Below are 21301 nucleotides of genomic sequence, written 5' to 3'. Positions count from 1 at the left end.
GAGGAAAAGGAAACTGACTGTGCCACTGAATCTACGTTTGAAACCACAGAATCACTGACTTGAGGAGAAGATTTACTTAAGGGAATATAAACTGAACGAGGACACAAAAGCTCTTATTGGAAAGAAATACAAAGTGCTCCAGAAGCTAAATGAAGGGAAAGGAAGCAAAAACAGACAACATATCTCTTGGGAAACAAAATGTCCACTATTTCTTTTCTTTGTTCATGGTTCTTCATCAGACTGTTTTTTAGGGAATCACAAGTGTTCAACTCATCCTCAACTTCAGGAAACTTGTCTTATTGTTAGGGCTGTCGAGTCGATTCTGACTCCTAGTCACCTGTGTACAGCAAAGTGGAACCCTGCCTGGTCTTTTGGCATCATCCTTCTCACCTTCCAGGGCTATATCAGACAATACTCTGCTGCTATTCATAGGGTTTTCATGACCAGGTTTTTCAGAAGTGAGTGGCCAGGTCCCTCTTCCTAGTCTGTCTTAGTCTGGAAGCTCCGCTGAAACCTGTCCATCATGGGTGATCCTGCAGGTATTTGAAGTACAGGTGGCATAGCTTTCAGCATCACAGCAACACACAGCCACCATAGCACGACGACTGACAGATGCATGGTTTAGTTCCCTGACCAAGAAATGAACCCGGACCTTAGAGTTGAGAGAGCTGAATCTTAACCACTAGACTGCCAGGGTTGGCTAATCTCCTTGTCTTACCAAATCATATTTCTTTCCATCTCAACCTGCTTATATTCCTGCTATAAACATGTTTGCATTTCGTATCCTTGTTCCACCAATTTGGGTATGTTAATTCTTTAAAAGTTTAGGTGAAAGCTCATCTCTTCTGTCTAAACCTCTCTTATTTTGCTTGCACCCCTACCATTGGATCTGCCAGGTGCAGGGGTAGAAAAATTTTCTTTTTCTTCTATCTGTTTTAGGTTCATTGGCTGGGACCCTGCAAATCAGACTGACAAAAGACAGATTAACAACAGAAAATCAGACAGAAGTTTATTAACACTTGTATCTTGCAAACACATAGGAGTTCTCAATGATGAGTAACTCAAAGGTGTGGTTAGAACTTGGGCTTATATAGCATCTTAACAAAAGAGCAGTGATTTTGTAGAGAAGTGACAAGACAAAGGAAAAGGATTTTGAGTTTCTAGGGGCAGCAAATTGTGAGAAGGCAAATATTTAGGGACACATAGTAGATAAGGGCTAGTTTTAGCAAGGTTTGTTATGTAGATTTCTCTGGTGCCAGTCTCTGGGCTAATAAGGTTCTAGAGTCTTCTCCAGCGCTTAACTTCTGTCCTTTCTGATAGAGAGGGAGGTGGGGACACCTTTACAAATTTATGTCCTGCTTTTAGGCAAATGGAGGAGAGAAGGGAGCTTTCCTTACATCTGTTTCTTCTCAGTTGCCTTCAGCACAAAATAATTGTCATGTCAAAGGAGCACATTCTGGAGTCGCATATTCTGCTATCCTTCACAGGCATCTGAAAGTTTATAATGTAGTAGCATGCACAAGCTTCTGTCCTGACTTTTTTGTGTATGCTCTGTTTTGTACTTCCATTCAAAACATGAGTAGCCTCTAAGAACAAGTTTGAGTCCCACTGCCTTTGGTGGCCTGACCACCACTGCCCTGTCATTGGCACTTGCTGGTCGGTCAGTGTGTGCTTAACGAATCAATTCTGTTATGAAGTGGAATGCCAACAGCCAATCCTAGTAACTTGGCTGAAATGAAGATGAATGTAATGATTTTGTTTCATTTCCTAAAATGCAACTTGCATTACATTTTCCTAATAATGCATTTTCCCACTAGGCACACGCCTCCATACTGTTGAGTTTTAAAACTCAATTTAGATAGAGGATATAAGTAATATGGAAAATGGAAAAATGGGGAAGTGTATTAACACCAGAAAACAAGTTTAATAGATCACATTATTGGAAGAACAGCTATGAATCTTTTTTGCTTCTGGAATAAATTTTTATTCTTTGAGGATTATAAAGGTCAGTCTTGGCACAGATTGAACTAGTCAGGTTGCATTTTAGAATGTTTTGCCTTCTCGGTTATAGACAACTTATAATGTTTTTAAATTTTTTAATTTGCTTCTTTTTCAGTGGCTACAAAATTATATTATTTATAAAGGGACTTCTGTTCTGACATTGAAAAGCAAAAGCTTTGTTTAATTGAAGAAAAGAACTTTATTTTGTTGAATGTTTGATCTCCTTTCTCTACGTTTAGTGAGTCTTAAATAGAAGGTGTAGTAGGGAACAGAACATCAAAGAAAACATGTTGTCTGTTCCTAAATCAAGTTAGAATAGTTAAAAAAAAATTTTCTGACTTTTCAGGATAGTGTGCATAGAGGTACTACATTTATTCAGTAGCTATAAAAGATATTGCCGAAGATAAAAGTAGCAAAAAAGAAAGCATTTAGTTCAGTGCAGAGTCTGGAAGTGATGCTATATTCCTTCTATCCAATTACTATCAAACTAGTCAGGGAGCAATTCATTTCTTTAAAGAGCAAAGCAGAACTAGTGTGTGGTTATATTATAGTTTTAACAAACATTCTTGAAAAAGACAAAATCTTGTCTTGAAAACGGCTACTTGTCTTTTAAAGTGCTGGTGGAAATTGTGCCATTTATATAATGAAGAATAGCAGTGCTTTAATAGAACTACCATAACTTCAGAAGATCAACCACAGGAAAATGGGTTGATGTTTTGTCCATATATTATATCACATGATCAATTAAAAAATTTAACACACTTGAATAGATTTTAGAAAGTAAAATGCACTGTGAATTTTCAGTGACTTCTTACTGGCGCACGTGCTAGTTATTTGGATATACATTCCCAGTGGATATCTATGAAGAGCACAAGGTCCTTATAAATTCTGGAAATGAATATTTGTGCCACGGAACCCAAGAAAACTTCTTCACTTTTACTTAAAGACCTTGAGTGCCTATAAATATCATCCATGTGGACAGCTTTCTCACTGCTTAAATTCTTTAGCGCAATCATTTTTAGCAGGATCTGTAATAGACAATGGGATTATAGAAAATAACAAGACCGTCCCTCTCTTCTGCAAATTCAGTATGTATCTGATAAGAAAGTCAAGAAAACTTTTGTAATACCATGTGAAAAATATAAACATGGAGGCTTAGGCTATATGTGATGATAGAGTGACCTTTGCACACTCATTGGCCTAGGACGAGTCCACTTGTGCAACTGTTGACCTTTTGTCTTGTCAATTTTAGCACTTACCTGAATCTTTCATCTTTTCTTTCTCTTGCTCCTTTCCTTTCTTCTGTTCTTCCTTCCTTCCCTTAACAAAATATTATTTACAGTTACAATTAAAACAAATTTCCAGTTTTGTATGTGGTGGTGTGACGTGGTTACCACGAAATTATGTTTCTCTTTCTCTGGACCCCATTTAGACACAAGGTAATAGGAAGAGTGCTATGAGATGAAGGGCAGATGGATCTCTCTCATCCCAGTGGCGGTGGGATAAAGATTGGAAGCTGCTGCCCCTCTGGCCAAGGCTTGTGAAATGCAGGCAACTATCAGGCTGCCAATCAGTAGAATTAAGGGAAAGAAATGTGGAGAATTATAGATTGGGTTCCCCTGGAATAGTAGGAGTAATGAGGCTGAGAAGTCAATCTGTAGAGTGGGTAGAGTAGTATGGGGACACTTTTGTTTCAGTGGTTTCATAAATCTGTAACTAGTAATTTATCGTTTGGTAATGCTTTTTTATTTTTTTTAATTTTTATGAAACAATAAGCTAAAAAATGAAGGTACACATTTAATGAAAAATTTATCACTGACTTTCCATTTTTAAAAGTTGAGATGATTATGTAACTTGCACAACAACTTTGTAGATATTTACCATCTACTATTGAGCCTTGGTATTAATGATAATCTTATGAAAACTCAGGACGCAAATATGCTAAAGAAACAGTATTTACTTCAAAAGTTAGCAGTTATTTTAAGAAGAATTATTGGAATTTAAAACAACACCTAGTTATGTTTACCTAGTACTCTGTGATCATTTCATTTCGTTTGTTTTTTGGTGAGGAAGATTTGCCCTGAGCTAACATCAGTTGCCAATCTTCCTCTTTTTTTTGCTTGCGGAAGATTAGCCTTGATTCCTCTATTTTGTATGTGGGATGCCTCCACAGCATGGTTAATGAATGGACTAAGTCCATGCCTGGGAACCTAAGCTGCGAACCTGGGCCACCAAAGCGGAGTGTATGGAACTTTAACCACTCTGCCGTGGAGCAGCTCCATGTGATCATTTCATTTAAATCAAATGATAGCTCTTATAGATCAAATAATGTTTCTTCTAGATTAAAGGTACTCATTTTCAATTCCAAGTTTTGTGTGTTTAACTATGAAAAGTGGGATGGTTGTTGACTGTTAAGTTCTTTACCCTCAAGAGTTTAGTGATGAATAATGCCAGTTTGATGACTGTGCAATCTGAGGTTTCAAGAGAAAGTTAGTTAATTCTAATAATGGTTCTCTTTTTGCATGCACTTTATGAAGTCAAAATCAAGTTCTTGGAGCTTAAATCTGGTGAAGACATTGTGAATGCTTTTGCATATTAAGTTGAAAAGTTGAACATTAATGAAAAATTTATTTGCATTTGTGATGATATTATGAATATAAATTTTGGTGGCACACAGCATCATTGTGAAAATAATACTCATATAAAATAAAGAAATAATTGGAGCAGAATTGTATGTATGTCTTGGTTTGAGCACTGGAAGTGGGAAAGTAATCATCGAGGACATAGAAAAGTAAAGTAGAATTTATAGATTCACAAAGGAAGAGAATGTAGCCATCCAAGGAATGGGATAGTACTTTCAAATTTACAGATTAACAATGGCATAAACTCTGCACGTATCAATATAGCAGTAAAATATGCAGAGAGAGTATAACAACAATTGTAGTGGGAGATTTTATTTAAAAAGTATGGAAATAGTCTTACCATCCTCAAATATTTTTAAAAAGTCCATAGAACATTTACAATAACCATCATGCACTTGGCCACCAAATATACTTCACATTTTTTTAGAAAGATTTTATCCAAACATAATATATTAATGTTTGATTAATTGCTATCCAATCATAATACCTTGTCACCTAAAAGATAACAAGTAAATATTAAAAATCAAATCCCCCTCAAATCTATACTCATTAAGTAATATTTTCTTCAAACTGGAAACTGGCACTAAAATTACAATAATCTAGGAAAATAAAAAGGAAAATTACCTCTTATTTAAACCTAAAACACATAGCACTTAAATGAGGACAGTCTCAAGTACCTTCATTATTAAAAAAGAAAGACGATAAAAAGAAGATTTCATTACCCATCTTAAGCAACTAAAAATAAATATCCAGGTAAACTACAATTAGGTAGGAAGAGAAATTAATAAATACAAAAAATAAAGTGAATGAAATATGGAAAAATAGTCAATAAATAACCAAACAAATACTGGTTTTCTGAAAAAATCAATAAATTAGATTGAACTTCTCAGAAACCCAATTCAGGAAAAAAAAGAAAGAACAAAGAAAACTAAGATTACAAGTACAGATGGAGACATAATCACCAATATAAGAAAGATTAAAAAACAAATTATGAAGAATATAACATAAAACTAAGGCAACAAACTTAAAACCCTAGAGGACATGGATGATTTCTTATCAAAATAAAAATTACCAAAGATTTTAAAAAACCAAATAGCCCAATTGTCCTAAAAGAGATTAGAAATGTGTTTAGAGATCTTCCACAAAAAAGGCCCCAACCAGATATGTTTACAGCTGAATTAGATGAAACATTTACAGAAATGATCATTTCCATGTTGTTTAAATTATTCCAGACCAAAGAAAAACTTTACAAAATTTTGTCTGTCCATTTTATGAATCCAGCATATAATACCAACATCTGGTAAACATAGTACAAAAAAGTAAAACTATAGCTTGTTCATACTTGTGACACAAATAGAGAAAGTCTAAACAAAACGTTATGGAAGACAACCAGCAGTGTATCAAAAATCTATATCAGGGGCCGGCCCTGTGGCCAAGAGGTTAAGTTTGCATGCTCTGCTTCGGTGGCCCAGGGTTTCACCAGTTTGGATCTGGGCGTGGACATGGCACTGTTCATTAGGCCACATTGCAGTGGCATCCCACATGCCACAACTAGAAGAACCCACAACTAAAATATACAACTATGTACTTGGGGGATTTGGGGAGAAAACACAGAAAAAAAAAAAAAAGAAGATTGGCAACAGTTAGCTTAGGTGCCAATCTTTTAAAAAACAAAACAAAACAAAACTATATCAGGTAAAGCTTACCCCAGAATCAAGAAAATGAACATCATGGTCCACTATATCAGGTAACTGAGGAAGACAAATCTGTATGGTCACATCAAAAGCCGCTGAAAAAGCATTTGATAAAAATGTCATAGCCAAGCTTGATAAAAAGTCCAAGGTAAATGAGAAGAGAAAGAAGGAAACCATTCAGTAAGTAAATAAGAAACAGAAAATTTAACTTAAAACGAAATTCTAAAACTAAGAACTACAAAATTTAATGATAAGAGAAATAATCACTATAAACATTAGAAAGAATAGGTACAACTGCCTTATTTTGCTGATAATACCAAATACTAAGAAAACCCAAATAATTCTAAGGAATACAGTGAGCTTGATGAAGTACCTGAATACATAAATGAGAAAAATGTTATAATTCACACAAGCAATTAACATCAATATTTGGGATATTTAATTCTCAATAGTAAGAAAACCAACAAAATACATAATAAATTTAATAAGAAAATAATGTTTAAAAAACTATAAAAATCTTTTGAAGAATATAAATTAAGATTTGGTTAAATGGAAAGACCCATTGTCTTCATTTATGGGGAGATTTAATATCAAACAGATATAAATTTTCCTAAAATCAACATATAAATTTAATGCAGCTCTAGTTAGAATCCTAATAGATTTTTTCTTTTTCTTTCTTTCTTTCTTTTTTTTTTTTTTGCTGAGGAAGATTTGCCCTAAACTAACATCCACTGTCAATCTTCCTCTTTTTGTTTGTGAGCCTCCACCACAGCAGGGCCACTGACAGACAAGTGGGGTAGATCCGTGCCTGGGAATGAAACCCAGGTTGCTGAAATGGAGCATGCTGAACTTAACCTCTAGGCCACCGGGGCTGGCCCCTAACAGATTGTTTTTTAAATTGGAAAAAATTTCCTATACTCTATATGGAAGAATAAATACATGAACCAGCCAAGGAAATTATGAAAAAGGATAATAAAGTTGGAAGTTTGCCTTGCAGATAAACATTCTAAAAAAGGTATTTCAATATAATCCAGATAAAAATGGTCTATCAGTAGATTAAAAAAACAAATTATGGGACAGAATGAAAAATCCAGTAGAGGATGACGTTAAAAATAAGGATTTTGGTTTTTTTTACAATAAAGGTAACATTTCAATTTGGTGGCCAATGGAGAAATTTTTTAATAAATGGCTTCACAAAACTGGTAAGCCATCCCAAAATAAAGTTGGAATTTTAACTTAAAACATATACAAATTAATTTCCAAAAAGATTTAACACATTCATGTACAAAATATTAAAAATGATTTTAGAAAACATTTAGACAAATATCTAGCAGTCTTTATTTTCAATATAGTAGTAAGGGAGTCTTAACCTACTAGAGGAAGCCGAGAAACTAGAAAACAGATGGTAACACACTTAATTCCATAAATATAGTAAAATGTAGTAAAATTGTCATAAAATGTAGTAAAAGATATTAAAAATTGCAATACTACTGACAGAAATGCGGAGGATTTCTATAATGGGCAGAGAGGGATTTCAAATTTGCAGGAAAAAGCCAAACAAACCAAAAGAAAAATTAGCCAAGGACTGAATAGGGCATTCAGAGAACAGCAAATCTTAATGACCAAACAAAATGTGAAAAGATACTATTCAAACACTGTAGTTTCCGGGGGAATGCAATCATAAACGTATACTCAACAATCTCACTCCTGGAAACATGGTGTGCAAAGAAAGAAAGAATTTACTCCTATGAAAAACATGTGCAGGAGGATGTTAATTTCATATTGGTGGAAAAACTAGAAATGAAGTAAATGAGCATCATTAGAAGAATGATTAAGTATTTGTAGTATACATAAAACATAAAATATTAGTTTTTCAAATAGTAAAAAAAAAATTAATAATAATTTGAAACCTTCCAGATGATTTGGAGGGATTTCCGAGAGATGAAACTGAATATGATAAGCAGGATATAGAAAAATGTGTACATTTTGATCTCAGCTTTTTTGTTGTAAAACAGTTTAAATATAGATTTGTGTATCTATATGTGCATGTGTATGTATGTGTTTGTTTTCTAGGGAGAAATACTGGAGAATCCATAATAATACATATTATATACTTATATATTCATATTATATATGAAGAATACATAAATTGTTAACATGGAATATGGGATAGGATGATGTGACTGGACAGGAGGAAGGCAAAACAAGCAAAAGAGGAAAAAGATAAGAAGGGGAAAAGTGAAAAAAAAAAATCCTAATTTTACATGATTATGTTTCTACATAAAATTAAGTCTAAGGGTAAAAAATAAAATATTAGCCCCCAGGTCCATGATTCCTAATCCAGTGTTCTATTTTGCCATACTGCTTATATTATTTTTTAAATATCTTAAATTTCTAAATGTTGGAGTATTTATTTTGCAACTTATCTACCTTTATTACTCTAATTACAGGGGCTAAGCAAGATTCATTTATTTATTAGCATTTTCCATAATTACCATACTTGAGCAGTGTTTCAATAATAAGACCTAATGTTTTCCATGTTGTAAAATTTTATTCATAGGAAATTAAATCTAACATTTTAAACAAAAAGGCCCATTACTTCTGAGCATCCTTTATATTCTAACCAGGATAGACATCCCTTAATTAGGCCAAAAGATTAAAAGTTTGAAATAGAGCAATTTATTTTAGTAAAGCTGGGGGGTGGAGTGGAGTGCTTCAATCTGAAGTGATACACATGTTAATTTAATCTATTGAAACTGCCTTGGAAAAAACCCCAAATAACAAGGATACTCCAGAGTCCTTATTACGTTTTATGCACATGCTCAAAAATGCACTCAGGGAACAGGAACTTGAATAATGGGCAGAATTTGAGTAGTGCAAGTTTAAGGGCAAGGCTGTCCAGATGGAACTAATAAAAGAAATCCAAGGAGAAGTAGTTCAGTGATTATTTTTGATCTAAGACTGACACTGCCTATTGAATCTAGTATATTATATTCAGAGATAATCTATTTGCCTTCCTTTTAGAAACGTCTCTATTTAACGAAGTAACCCTGTATTTAAAACATTTACATATTGCTTTTATTACAAAATAATGTGTGCCATTCCTACAGATTCCTCACTTACATTATCACCCATGTTTATGTAGTGTCATACATCCCCTGAAATGACAGTATCATTCACGCAGATCTAGGTTCTATTGCCTCCTGGTTTCTGGTGCCAAGTGTTTAAATCTACGGGAGTTGCTTGATTACCAAATGAGTTAAGTGTAAAATTAACACATTTTAATGTGCAATTATATTTCTTACAGGAAGACTTATACACAAGGAAACACTTTGAGTTTCCAAGTTTTGTTTCTAAAATAATGTGTCCATTTATAAAAATATTTGCCTAATCCAAGAATAGCCAGTCCTCTCATTTTGTGATGCCAGCCATGCTGATACAAAAGTAAATTTCAATCACACTTATGTTCTGCTTAAACACAATGAAATAGCCACATTGGCTACTTTTTATCAGGATATTTTCCATTATTCAGACACATCTGTGATTAACTGTTTCAAAGTTCTTTTTCTTTCCTGCAAGAGAGTAATTTAAAGGACATTTTATTAGTCTTTCCTGAAAAATAATAGGAGTAGAAGTAGAAAAGACGAAACATCAATCTAGAATTGTTCCTATTACCGTCGATAGTAAGATTCCTATTGGTGTCTATGCCCATTAAGAACAAACAAATGCTAATCTATTTCAATATATTTTGTAGAATATCTACGCACTAGGGAACTACCAACTGACAATCACATTGCTCTAAAACAGCAAACCAATCAAGCCATAGTAAGATGAAAAAATGAGTTATATTCTATTAACTTGTAATGTATAAAAGAAAACAAAGCTAAAAGGTTCTATTAAGTTTAAATCGTATTACAGTTTGATTCTAGGGTAAAAGCAAATCTTCTGAAAACATCCAAGGTCTTCTTTTGGAGAAATCATAAGGGAAAACAGTATGTATTTCTGGGTATAAGTAATAACACACATCAGGAATTGGGTAAAGCCATGCCTTATAAATCAATTTCTTCCTTTGTTTCTTTCTTCTTCCTTCCTTTGCTTATTCCCCTCCTCCTTCCCCCGCTTCTTTCCTCTTTCTCTCCCTTCTTTACCCTCTTCTTTCCTTTTTTACTCTCTCCCTTCACTCAGCATTGATTTATTGTTTACCTACTATGACGATAATTTTGTTAGCTTTCCAAGAAATAAGCTGCTTTAAAATAAATTTAAAAGCCTAATTTATTTCTACACTTGTGGAAATAACACAAGAGCTGCTAATTTTAAAAGTTCAGGTGAAATTTTTAAATAATGATACAGGACTGTGTAATGCTTTACAAGCCAGATGTCGAGAGGATCTCGATGCCAGATCTGGAGGACAGATTCCTTCCAGGAGGCTGGCCTGTGCAGAAATGGCTTCCTGGAGCAGGCAAGAGAATGGGTAGTGGTGGTGGCAGTGAACTTGGCAGCTTCAGGTGATGGGCAGGCCTAGCAGAAGTAAGTGCAAGCTTCAAGGAGAAACTGCTTATGAGTGCTGATGGTATGCCTGCGCTGTGCGAAGTAGTTCACGAACATTGCTTTTGATTTTAACAGCAGTTCAGTGAAGTAGGAATCATTATGAGGCATCTGAGGTTCCAAGAGGCTAAATAACTTGTTCAAGATCTCGTATCTGGGCAGTAGGAGGACCTATGCCAGGCAGGCTCCCAATTCTTCTTCTTAAATACGGTGGTGTGCTGCCTCTGAATCACCCAACAGGTGGGAATCCTGATCAGCTTAGAAAGGAAAGTAGGGACAAGGCTGAGACCAAACCTAAATACTGAAAAATAGGTTTGGGGCTTTGTCTTATAGACAATATGGGAGATTGTACAGAAGTTATGTCATCAAAACAAAATATCTACTTCCCGTGTCTGGAAGAAACTCAGCTCACGTGGTTTAAAGGGGTCAGGTCACGTAAGAACAAGCCTATCTGCTAGCCAACAATTACATGTTCACAAGAAATGAGCAAATTGATATATCATAATCACTACCTGCAGCTATTGAAAGCATGGAAACCTATGCATGATATATATCTACTCTTGACCTCGGCAGGAACAATCTAGATAGGTACTATGCATTTATGTAGGGTAGTATGTACAGAAGACAGAGTGTGATGGATTGAGCAGTGGATGAGAACTGAGTAGTCACTGAGCTGAATCCTTTATAGGGATTAGCGTATTTAATCATAGCAACTTAATAATATATGTACTATTATTATCTCCATTTTCCAGTGAAGCAACTGAGGCTTAAAGATCTTTAATAACCTGCCCAAGGCCATTCAATTAGTACGTGGTAGAATATACATTTGAACACGCTTTGTCTCCAGAACCATACTTATAATTCCCATCACTGCATTCCCCCTTCTCATACACAGTGGAATATCTCATTTACTTTGTAGCCCTATACCTATGAACTGTAAGAGGGAACTCTTAAGGTGAAATCAAAATGCAGTGCTCTATCATGGTTTTCTAAAAGTAATGGGAAGAAAGGCTTGTGAAAATCTGAAAATAGAACTCCATTATCGAATTTTACAAGAAATGTATACTCAATATGAGCCAGCATGACTGTTTTATATAAATAACTGAAATTATTTTTCAAAATAAACACCAAGACATTTTGGGAAGAAACACTGACATTTCTCTTACTTATAGAGCTTATGTTTATTGTCATATATTTGACAGCATTTTTGCCTAATAAATCAAGGTATTGAATTTATAATTTACATAAAAATCATAGAAAATTAGACACTCTTCTAGCCAGTCATTGCCATTGTGTTGGCTTTCACAGCAGAGCTGGAAATCGTTCTGTGTCTTTGAGATGAAACATTTTTTTAGTAAAGGATGGCTTCCTGACAGTTATTTATCTTGAGAGGCTATAAACCTTTGGATTAATTGCATGTTTTGTACAAATGTCAGTTACTGATTTAGTTTTGATGGATCTATTCATGTCCTGTCAGAGCTTTAGGTGAGTTAAGGTATTGCTTATCATCAGTCTTCTTTGGCTGACCCCTGAAAAGTAAAAATCAGATGTCATGAGAAAACCATTTTTTTTATAGAGCCTTCAAGAGACAACAAACATATCCTCGTGCTGTTTTATAGAACTATGAAGCTGGTACAGATATTAAGAATGAAATTTGAACTCGTTTTCTTTATTCTTACTAAACAGGCAACTTTAAACTACGTAGACGTCAAAATGAAATGTAATTAATAAGGATATGACTTCATTGGCATCCATTCCTTGTTAATTCAGGCTCTAACCATTAAGACCTGCAATTCAGCGGTATAGACATTCTTGTGGGTTAACTTGGATCCTTATACATAAATGCTTGGGATCGTGGTGGTGGTGACTTCACAATATACAAATATGTAATGTATTTTTATCAATTAACGTGATTTACTAATTCATTATGTTTTCGCCACTTTAGATAATACAAATTGCTTTGCTGTATATGGGCTCATTTAGTGGTTTCCAGTGACCTGGACTCTCTTCTTCCCCGGCTGAAGTTACTTGATGTCTACATGCAGTCAAATCACCATCGCAGTCTCTGAGATTAGTCACAATTAAAGGGAGATATGAGAGTCTCTAATTAACTTAACCTTTCTGAACCTCAGTTTCCTCTCTCTAATATTTTATTACAAATACTTTTCAGGGCTGATGTGTATATTGATAAATCCTCATTATTATTAGTGCTAGTTCATCAACGATCAGAGAAGTATCACCAGGAAAATCTTGCTCTTCTCCCATGTTAATATTATGTCTCTTTTCCTCTAATAAGATGCCAATTCTTGAATCATAGTCCTGATGCATCAGTTGGCCCTTTGCTTAGTGGCACTTTTCCTTTCATGTCTTTCTCTTCTCTGCCCGGGGACTGAAGACCTGCCCCAGTATTAGAAACCTGTGCGGGAGTTCTGCTACCTGCTGTCTAATTACCTGACAATTGACTGCTTGCCTAGATTTTTGCCCATTGTCCCGGTTTAGGTCTCTCATCACCAGGCTCTGGTCACCTCTCAGGCTACTTCCATGGCTTCCTTAATATCTCTTTGAGAATCCTGGTCTCAGGAAGTCTGCACACAGTGCCCCCTAACCACTAAGTCAGAAGTCATTTTAGTTGATGACCTCTCATTCTTGGAGGGGATATGTTTGTCTCCATACCCCTAATTCATCAATTCAGCTCTTGATTTCTTGCCATACAAGCCAGTCTACACTCATTCCATTGAAAAATTCTAAAACAATCTATCAGTTCAGGGCCCGATTCATTTTATAATCAAAATAATTCTTTGGGATAGGACAACAAGAAGTAAAACCATGAGGATTGGTCTAGTCAGACCGACAGTCTGGGTGGTAATAAACATACTCCTGGAGAAAAATGTAGGACTAAATGGAGTTATCTCTAAATAGAATGATTTCTTTTCTATTAATTTTGTGACATGACGTGTCAGTAGATCCTTAATGGATGAATAATTTTAGTTCCAATTTGTAATCATCCTTTCCAAAGATAACGTAAATGCATTTTCTGGCCTGCCAATAATCTGTCACAAGTGGACTGCCTGACTTCTTATCTGATTTGTAAAATTCTTTTTTGACTTTTAGTATAATAAGAGATAGTATAAATGCAGTCATATGAAAAAAGATGATCAATTATGAATATTCCATACCTGATTCCCCACTCTCTCATCTCTTCACATATATGTGTCATTAATATTAAAACTAAATTAAATTTTGCTGTGGCTGTTTTCTTTAGCATAATTGTTGGTTCCATTAATTTTTAGGAAATAAGTTGAATTACCTCAGGCTTAATGAGGCCTCAAGAGAGTATAAAAATATGCTTCATTTACAGATAGATGCAAACAGTTGCAACAAATTCATAGAAAAGTAGATAATGATTTACAATTGCTACCTTTCTAAGGTATATATTGTAAGGACAGAGGTCAAAAAACTAAAAAGCCTATGTAGGGCAAGTAGATAATGAAAAACAAATGAAGTGAGTAAGTGCTAGACTATGGAGGATTGAGGTATGTGGTGAAATGCAGAGTTTATGCCCTGTCTAAAAGAGCTGAGCACTCTTGCATTCCAGGAAATTGTTGAGAAGCAAGAATTCTAGACCAGTGATGTCAGATCTTCAAATTAACAAATGAGACAAGGAAAAAAAGGAGGGGAAGAAAACCCCAGAAATTCTGAAGTTTTAACTGCTCTCAATTTTAAATGTTAAGAAAACACAAGATATGAGAACACCAGATTCATTTTGAAAGAAACAGATTTCGACATCTGCAATATATCTAAAACATTGATCCACACATGCTTTAGGTATTTTATATGTTACTATTTTCAGGTTATGTCTAACACCATAACTGAATTCAGAAAAAAAACAGAACAATTTTTCTCGCTTCATTTATCTCTGGTTATTTATGGGCTAAGGACAGCCCAGCTAGGAACACATACCCACAACCTACAGAGCGAGGTATAGGAAAATAGAAAAATAAGGACACTTCAGTTCTTTGAGAGTAATATTGAGGAAGGGCTGCCAGCAACCGCATGGGCTCATTTCCAGTTTGCAGTCCTCACAGAAGCTTTGTTTTTCCAAAAATAACAAGCAAAAAAAGCAACTCTGTTACACACCACTTTATTGCTTAGAACTCAAATGAAATGTTTTTGTTCTGTTAATTTCACATGGACTGAAAATTAGTCCAGGTATTCCCAAACAGCATGATTTAATTTGGAAATATATGCATATATTTTTAAAGACTCTAAAAATAGTCTGCTGGCCATCCATGAAAAGTAGTCCTGAAGGTGGCATTTAACAGAAGTTGCTTGGTTGGTACTTATCTCTCACTGTTAGCTTAACAGAGTTCAATATAATTATATAACATTATTATGGTCGTGAAAAGAGCAGTGACTGAATATAAGAAAAATCAGAGCTCTCGTTTTAACTGTATACCAACTTAAGTAAACATTATGTGGCCTTGAGTAACCATGAACCCATATGAAAATAAGTTTGTGACCATATTTCCAAGAATTAAAATAAAGATTTGGGGTAATGCGCTCTAAGGAATTAGTTCATTACTCGTATATTTTTTGTTCTATTATCTCTGGGTCTTCTCTGGAGTTTGTATTTGTTAGAAAATTCCAAATGTATTGGTTAATGAGAGGACCTGAATTATGATTTGTGTCTACAAAAGTCATAGAAATGGTGCGGACTATAAAAAGGCAGGGAAACATGAACAAGTAATGTCTGTGTTAATTTAACTGTGTTTAATGAGTAACCTGACCAAATTTCTGGAAATTATTATGGTGTATTTCAGTTCTTTGCCAGCTAAATTTTTAGGATAAAATAAAGCATACTTTTTAGTTATTTCATATATTATGTAATTCCTATATTATGTAAATATATTTCATATATTACGTTATATTGGTTTATTATGAAAATGTTCCATAGTAGATAATTTGATAAAAAATATTTATTAAAAACTTACGAGTTATGTAAAAAAGAAATACCCAAAATGCATATCAAAGAGACCATACATATTTTTTCTTTTGTATATTTGTTGCCTATTTCATTTGTTTTCGTTCTTATTTTTATTATTTTCTTCTCTTAAATTTCACTTGAATTTATTTTGCTGTTATTTTTCTAATTTCTTGAAACTGAAACTAAGCCATTGCCTTTTTGCCTTTCTATGTATTTGTTTACGGCACTGCATTTTTCTCTAAGCACTACTTTAGCTTCTTCCCATAAGTAGTACTATGTCATTTTCATTATTCATTTAAAAATATTTTCTATTTCTATTTTAATTTCATATTTGACTTATTGGTTATTTAGGTGGATTGTTTAATTTCCAAGCAACTGGAGTTTTCTGCTTATATTTTTGTTTTTGGTTTCTAGCTTAATTTAACTGTATTCACAGCATACAGTCTGTATAATTTTAGTGTGTTTATTTTTAATTTATAATTTTTTTTAATTGCAGTAACATTGGACTGTAACAATATATAGCTTTCCGATGTACATCATTAATATATTTCGAATTCAGTGTAGATTACATCATGTTCACCACCCAAAAACTAATTATAGTCCATCACCTCACATGAGCCTAATCACCCCTTTTGACCCCCCTCCCTTCCCTCTGGTAACCACCAATCCAATCTCCATTGCTATATGTTTGTTTGTCATTGTTTTTATCTTTTACTTATGAGTGAGATCATATGGTATGTAATTTTCTCACTCTGACTTATTTCACTCAGCATAATACCCTCAAGGACCATCCATGTTGTCAAAAATGGCCGGATTTCATCATTTCTTATGGCTGAGTAGTATTCCATTGTGTATATACACCACATCTTCTTTATCCATTGGTCCCTTGATGGACACCTAGGTTGCTTCCAAGTCTTGGCTATTGTGTATAATGCTGCAATGAACATAGGAATGTATGTATCTTTATGCCTTTTTGTTCTCAAATTCTTTGGATAAATACCCAGCAGTGGGATAGCTGGATCAGGTGGTAGATCTGTTCTTAATTTTCTGAGGATACTCCATACTGCTTTCCATAGTGGCTGCACCAGTTTGCACTCCCACCAGCAGTGTACAAGGGTTCCCTTCTCTCCACAACTTGTTTCCTGTCTTGTTAATTATAGCCATTCTGCCGGAGTGAGATGATACCTCATTGTGGTTTTGATTTGCATTTCCCTGATAGCTAATGATGTTGAGCATCTTTTCATATGCCTGTTGGCCATCTGTATATCTTCTTTGGAGAAATCTCTATTCAGGTCTTTTGCCCATTTTTTAATTGGCTTGTTGGTGTTTTTGTTGTTGAGCTGTATGAGTTCTTTGTATATTTTGGATATTAACCCCTTATCTGATATATGGTTTGCAAATATCTTCTCCCAATTGTTAGGTTGTCTTTTCGTTTTGTTGATAGTTTCCTTTGCTGTGCAGAAGATTTTTAGTTTGATGTCGTCCCATTTGTTCATTTTTTCTTTTGTTTCCCTTGCCCGGTCAGACATGGTACTTGAAAATATGCTGCTAAGACCCATGTCAAAGAGCGTACTGCCTATGTTTTCTTCTAGAAGTTTCATGATTTTGGGTCTTACATTCAAGTCTTTAATCCATTTTGAGTTGATTTTTATGCATGGTGTAAGGTAATGGTCTACTTTCATTCTTTTGCATGTGGCTGTCCAGTTTTCCCAACACCGTTTATTAAAGAGACTCTCCTGTCTCCATTGTATGCTCTTGGCTCCCTTGTCAATTATTAGCTGTCCGTAAATGTGTGGGTTTATTTCTGGGCTCTCGATTCTGTTCCATTGATCTCTCTTTCTGTTTTTATGCTAGTACCATGCTGTTTTGGTTACTATGGCTTTGTAATATATTTTGAAATCAGGGAGTGTGATACCTCCAGCTTTGTTCTTTTTTCTCAGGAATCCTTTGGCTATTCGAGGTCTTTTGTTGTTCCATATAAATTTTAGGATTCTTTGTTCCATTTCTGTGAAAAATGTTGTTGGAACTTTGATAGAGATTGCATTGAATCTATAGATTTCTTTAGGAAGTATAGACATTTTAACTATGTTAATTCTTCCAATCCAAGGGCACAGAATATCTTTCCGTTTCTTTGTGACTTCTTCAATTTCTTTCAACAATGTTTTATAGTTTTCAGGGTACAGATCTTTCTCCTCTGTGGTTAAGTTTATTCCTAGGTATTTTATTCTTTTTGTTGCAGTTGTAAATGGGATTGTATTCTTAATTTCTCTTTGTGCACCTTCCTTGTTAGTGTATAGAAACGCAACTGACTTATATGTTGATTTTGTATCCTGTGACTTGAATGTATTAATTTATTTTCTAAAAGTTTTTTAGTGGACTCTTTAGGGTTTTCTAGATATAAAATCATGTCATCTGCAAAGAGTGACAGTTTCACTTCTTTTCCAATACGGATCCCTTTTATTTCTTTTTCTTACCTGATTGCCCTGGCTATGACTTCCAATACTATGTTAAATAAGAGTGGTGACAGTGGGCATCCTTGTCTGGTTCCTGTTCTTAGAGAGATAGCTTTCAGTTTTCTTCATTGAAAATGATATTTTCTGTGGGTTTTCATATATGGCCTTTATCATGTTTAGGTATTTTCTTTCTATACCACTTTACTTAGAAGTTTTACCATAAATCGGTGCTGTATCTTGTCAAATGCTTTCTCTGCATCTATTGAGATGACCATGTGATTTTTATTCTTCATTTTGTTAATGTGGTATATCACATTGATAGATTTGTGGATGTTTAACCATCCCTGCATCCCTGGAATGAAACCCTCTTGATCAGGATGTATGATCTTCTTAATGTCTTGTTGTATTCGATTTGCTAGTATTTTGTTGAAGATTTTTGCATCGATGTTCATCACTGATATTGGCCTGTAATTTTCTTTTTTGTGTTGTTCTTGTCTTGTTTTGGTGTCAGGATAATGTTGGCTTCATAGAATGAGTTAGGAACCCTCCCCTCTTCTTCAATATTTTGGAAGAGTTTGGGAAGGATAGGTATTAAGTCTTCTTTGAATGTTTGGTAGAATTCACCAGGGAAGCCATCTGGTCCTGGACTTTTATTTTTTGGGAGGTTTTTGATTGCTGTTTTGACCTCCTGTTCAAATTCTCTACTTCTGCTTGGTCCAGCTTTGGAAGGTTGTATGTTTCTAAGAATTTATCCATTTCTTCTAGATTATCAAATTTGTTGGTGTATAGCTTTTCATGGTATTCTCTTATTTTTTGTATTTCTGAGGTTTCTGTTGTAATCTCTCCTTTTTCATTTCTGATTTTATTTATGTGAGCCTTCTCTTTTTTTTTCTTGGTGAGTCTAGCTAAGGGTTTGTCAATTTTGTTTATCTTTTCAAAGAACCAGCTGGTGGTTTCATTAATTTTTTCTGTTTTTTTTTTTTAGTCTCTATTTGATTTATTTCTTCTCTGATTTTTATTATTCCCATCCTTCTGCTGATTTAGGGCTTTGTTTGTTGTTCTTTTTCTCATGCTTTTAGATTGTTTATTTGGGATTCTTCTCCTTTGTTGAGGTAGGCCTGAATTGCTATAATCTTCCCTCTTAGAACCACTTTTGATGTATCCCACAGATTTTGGCTTGTTGGATTTTCATTTTCATTTGTCTCCAGGAATTTTTTGATTTCTCGTTTGATTTCTTCATAGACCTAATCATTGTTCCATAGCATTTTGTTTAATCTCCACATTTTTGTGGCTCTTCTGGTTTTCTTCTGGTAGTCGATTTCTAGTTTCGTATCTTTTTGGTCAGAAAAGATGCATGGTATTATTTTGACATTCTTAAATTTATTGAGACTTGTTTGGTGGCCTAATATGTGATCAATCCTGGAGAATGTTCCATGTGCATTTGAAAAGAATGTGTATTCTGTGGTTTTTGGATGGCATGTTCTATATATATTTACTAAGCCCATCTCATCTAAAGTGTCATTTAAGGCCAGTGTTTCCTTATTGATCTTCTGTTTGGATGATCTATCCATTGGTGTAAGTGGAGTGTTAAAGTCCCCTACTATTATTGCGTTACTGTCTATTTCTCCTTTTATGTCTTTTAATAATTGCTTTATATATTTAGGTGCTCCTATGTTTGGTGCATAGATATTTACAAGTGTTATATCTTCTTGTTGGATTGTTCTCTTTATCATTATGTAGTGCCCATCTTTGTCTCTTGCTACGGGTTTTGTTTTAAAGTCTATTTTGTCTGATATAAGTATTGCTACCCCTGCTTTCGTTTCCTTGCCATTTTCATGGAATACCTTTTTCTATCCTTTCACTTTCAGTTTGTGAGTGTCTTTAGGTCTGAAGTGTGTCTCTTGTATGCAACATATACATGGGTCTTGTTTTTTTTCTCCAATTGGCTACCCTATGGCATTTCGTTGGAACATTTAGTCCATTGACATTTAAAGTAGCTATTGATAAATATGTATTTATTGCCATTTTGTTACTTTTTTTCCTGGGTGTTCTCGCAGTTCTTCTCTGTTCCTTTCTTTTTCTCCTGCTCTCTTCCCTTGTGGTTTGATGGCTTTCTTTAGGGATATGTTTTATTTCTTTTGTCTTACTTTTTTGCTTACTTTTTATAGGTTTCTGATTTGTGATTACCATGAGGATCCTATATAATATTCAATGTATGTAACCATGTATATCAAGTTGATTGACTCTTTAGCTTGACCTCTTTCTAAAAGCTCTACTTTTTCAGTCCCTTCATCCCAAATTTTATGTTTTTCAAATCATATATAGTCTCTTGTTTAGTGTATCTATCCATTACCCTCTTATCATTGAAATAGGTGATTTTAGTACATTTGTCTTTTAACAGTCATAGTATCTTCACTGGTAGTTGATCTGCTACCGTTACTATGTTTTTACCATTTACACTTTACTTTAAAGTGATTTTATTGCCTGGTTTTGTTTTTTGATAATTTTGTTTTTATCTCTATTTGTTGTCATCACTTTACCACTTAAATAAGTCCCTTCAGCATTTCTTGTAGAGCTGGTTTCTTGGTGATAAACTCCTTTAATTTTTGCTTGTCTGAGAAGCTTTTTATCTCTGCTTCCATTCTGAATGACAGCCTTGATGGATAGAGTATTCTTGGCTGTAGGTTTTTTCCTTTTAGCACTTTAAATATGTCATGCCATTCTCTTCTTGCCTGCAGGGTTTTGGCTGAAAAGTCCACTGATGATAGCCTTATGGGCTTTCCTTTGTATGTCACTTGTTGGCTTTGTCTTGCTGCTTTTAGGATTCTCTCTTTATCTTTAATTTTAAACATTTTAATTATAATGTGTCTTGGTGTGGGCCTCTTTGAGCTTATCTTAATTGGAGCTCTCTGTGCTTCTTGTACTCGGATGTCTGTTTCCCTCCTTAAGTTAGGAAAATTTTCATCTATTATTTCTTCAAAT

General features: G+C 34.4%; 1 protein-coding gene across 7 annotated transcripts in view; it reads left to right on the top strand.

Annotated features, from left to right (window-relative positions):
* The window catches only part of NAALADL2 (N-acetylated alpha-linked acidic dipeptidase like 2), a 1259279-nt gene that overhangs the window by 686614 nt on the left and 551364 nt on the right, over positions 1-21301 (top strand). The gene's annotated exons all lie outside the window — the stretch shown is intronic.

This window comes from Equus quagga, chromosome 4 (assembly GCF_021613505.1).
Source record: "Equus quagga isolate Etosha38 chromosome 4, UCLA_HA_Equagga_1.0, whole genome shotgun sequence".
Taxonomy (NCBI): domain Eukaryota; kingdom Metazoa; phylum Chordata; class Mammalia; order Perissodactyla; family Equidae; genus Equus; species Equus quagga.
Note: the sequence above shows the minus strand (reverse complement) of the source record. Positions and strands in the feature narration are given on the sequence as shown.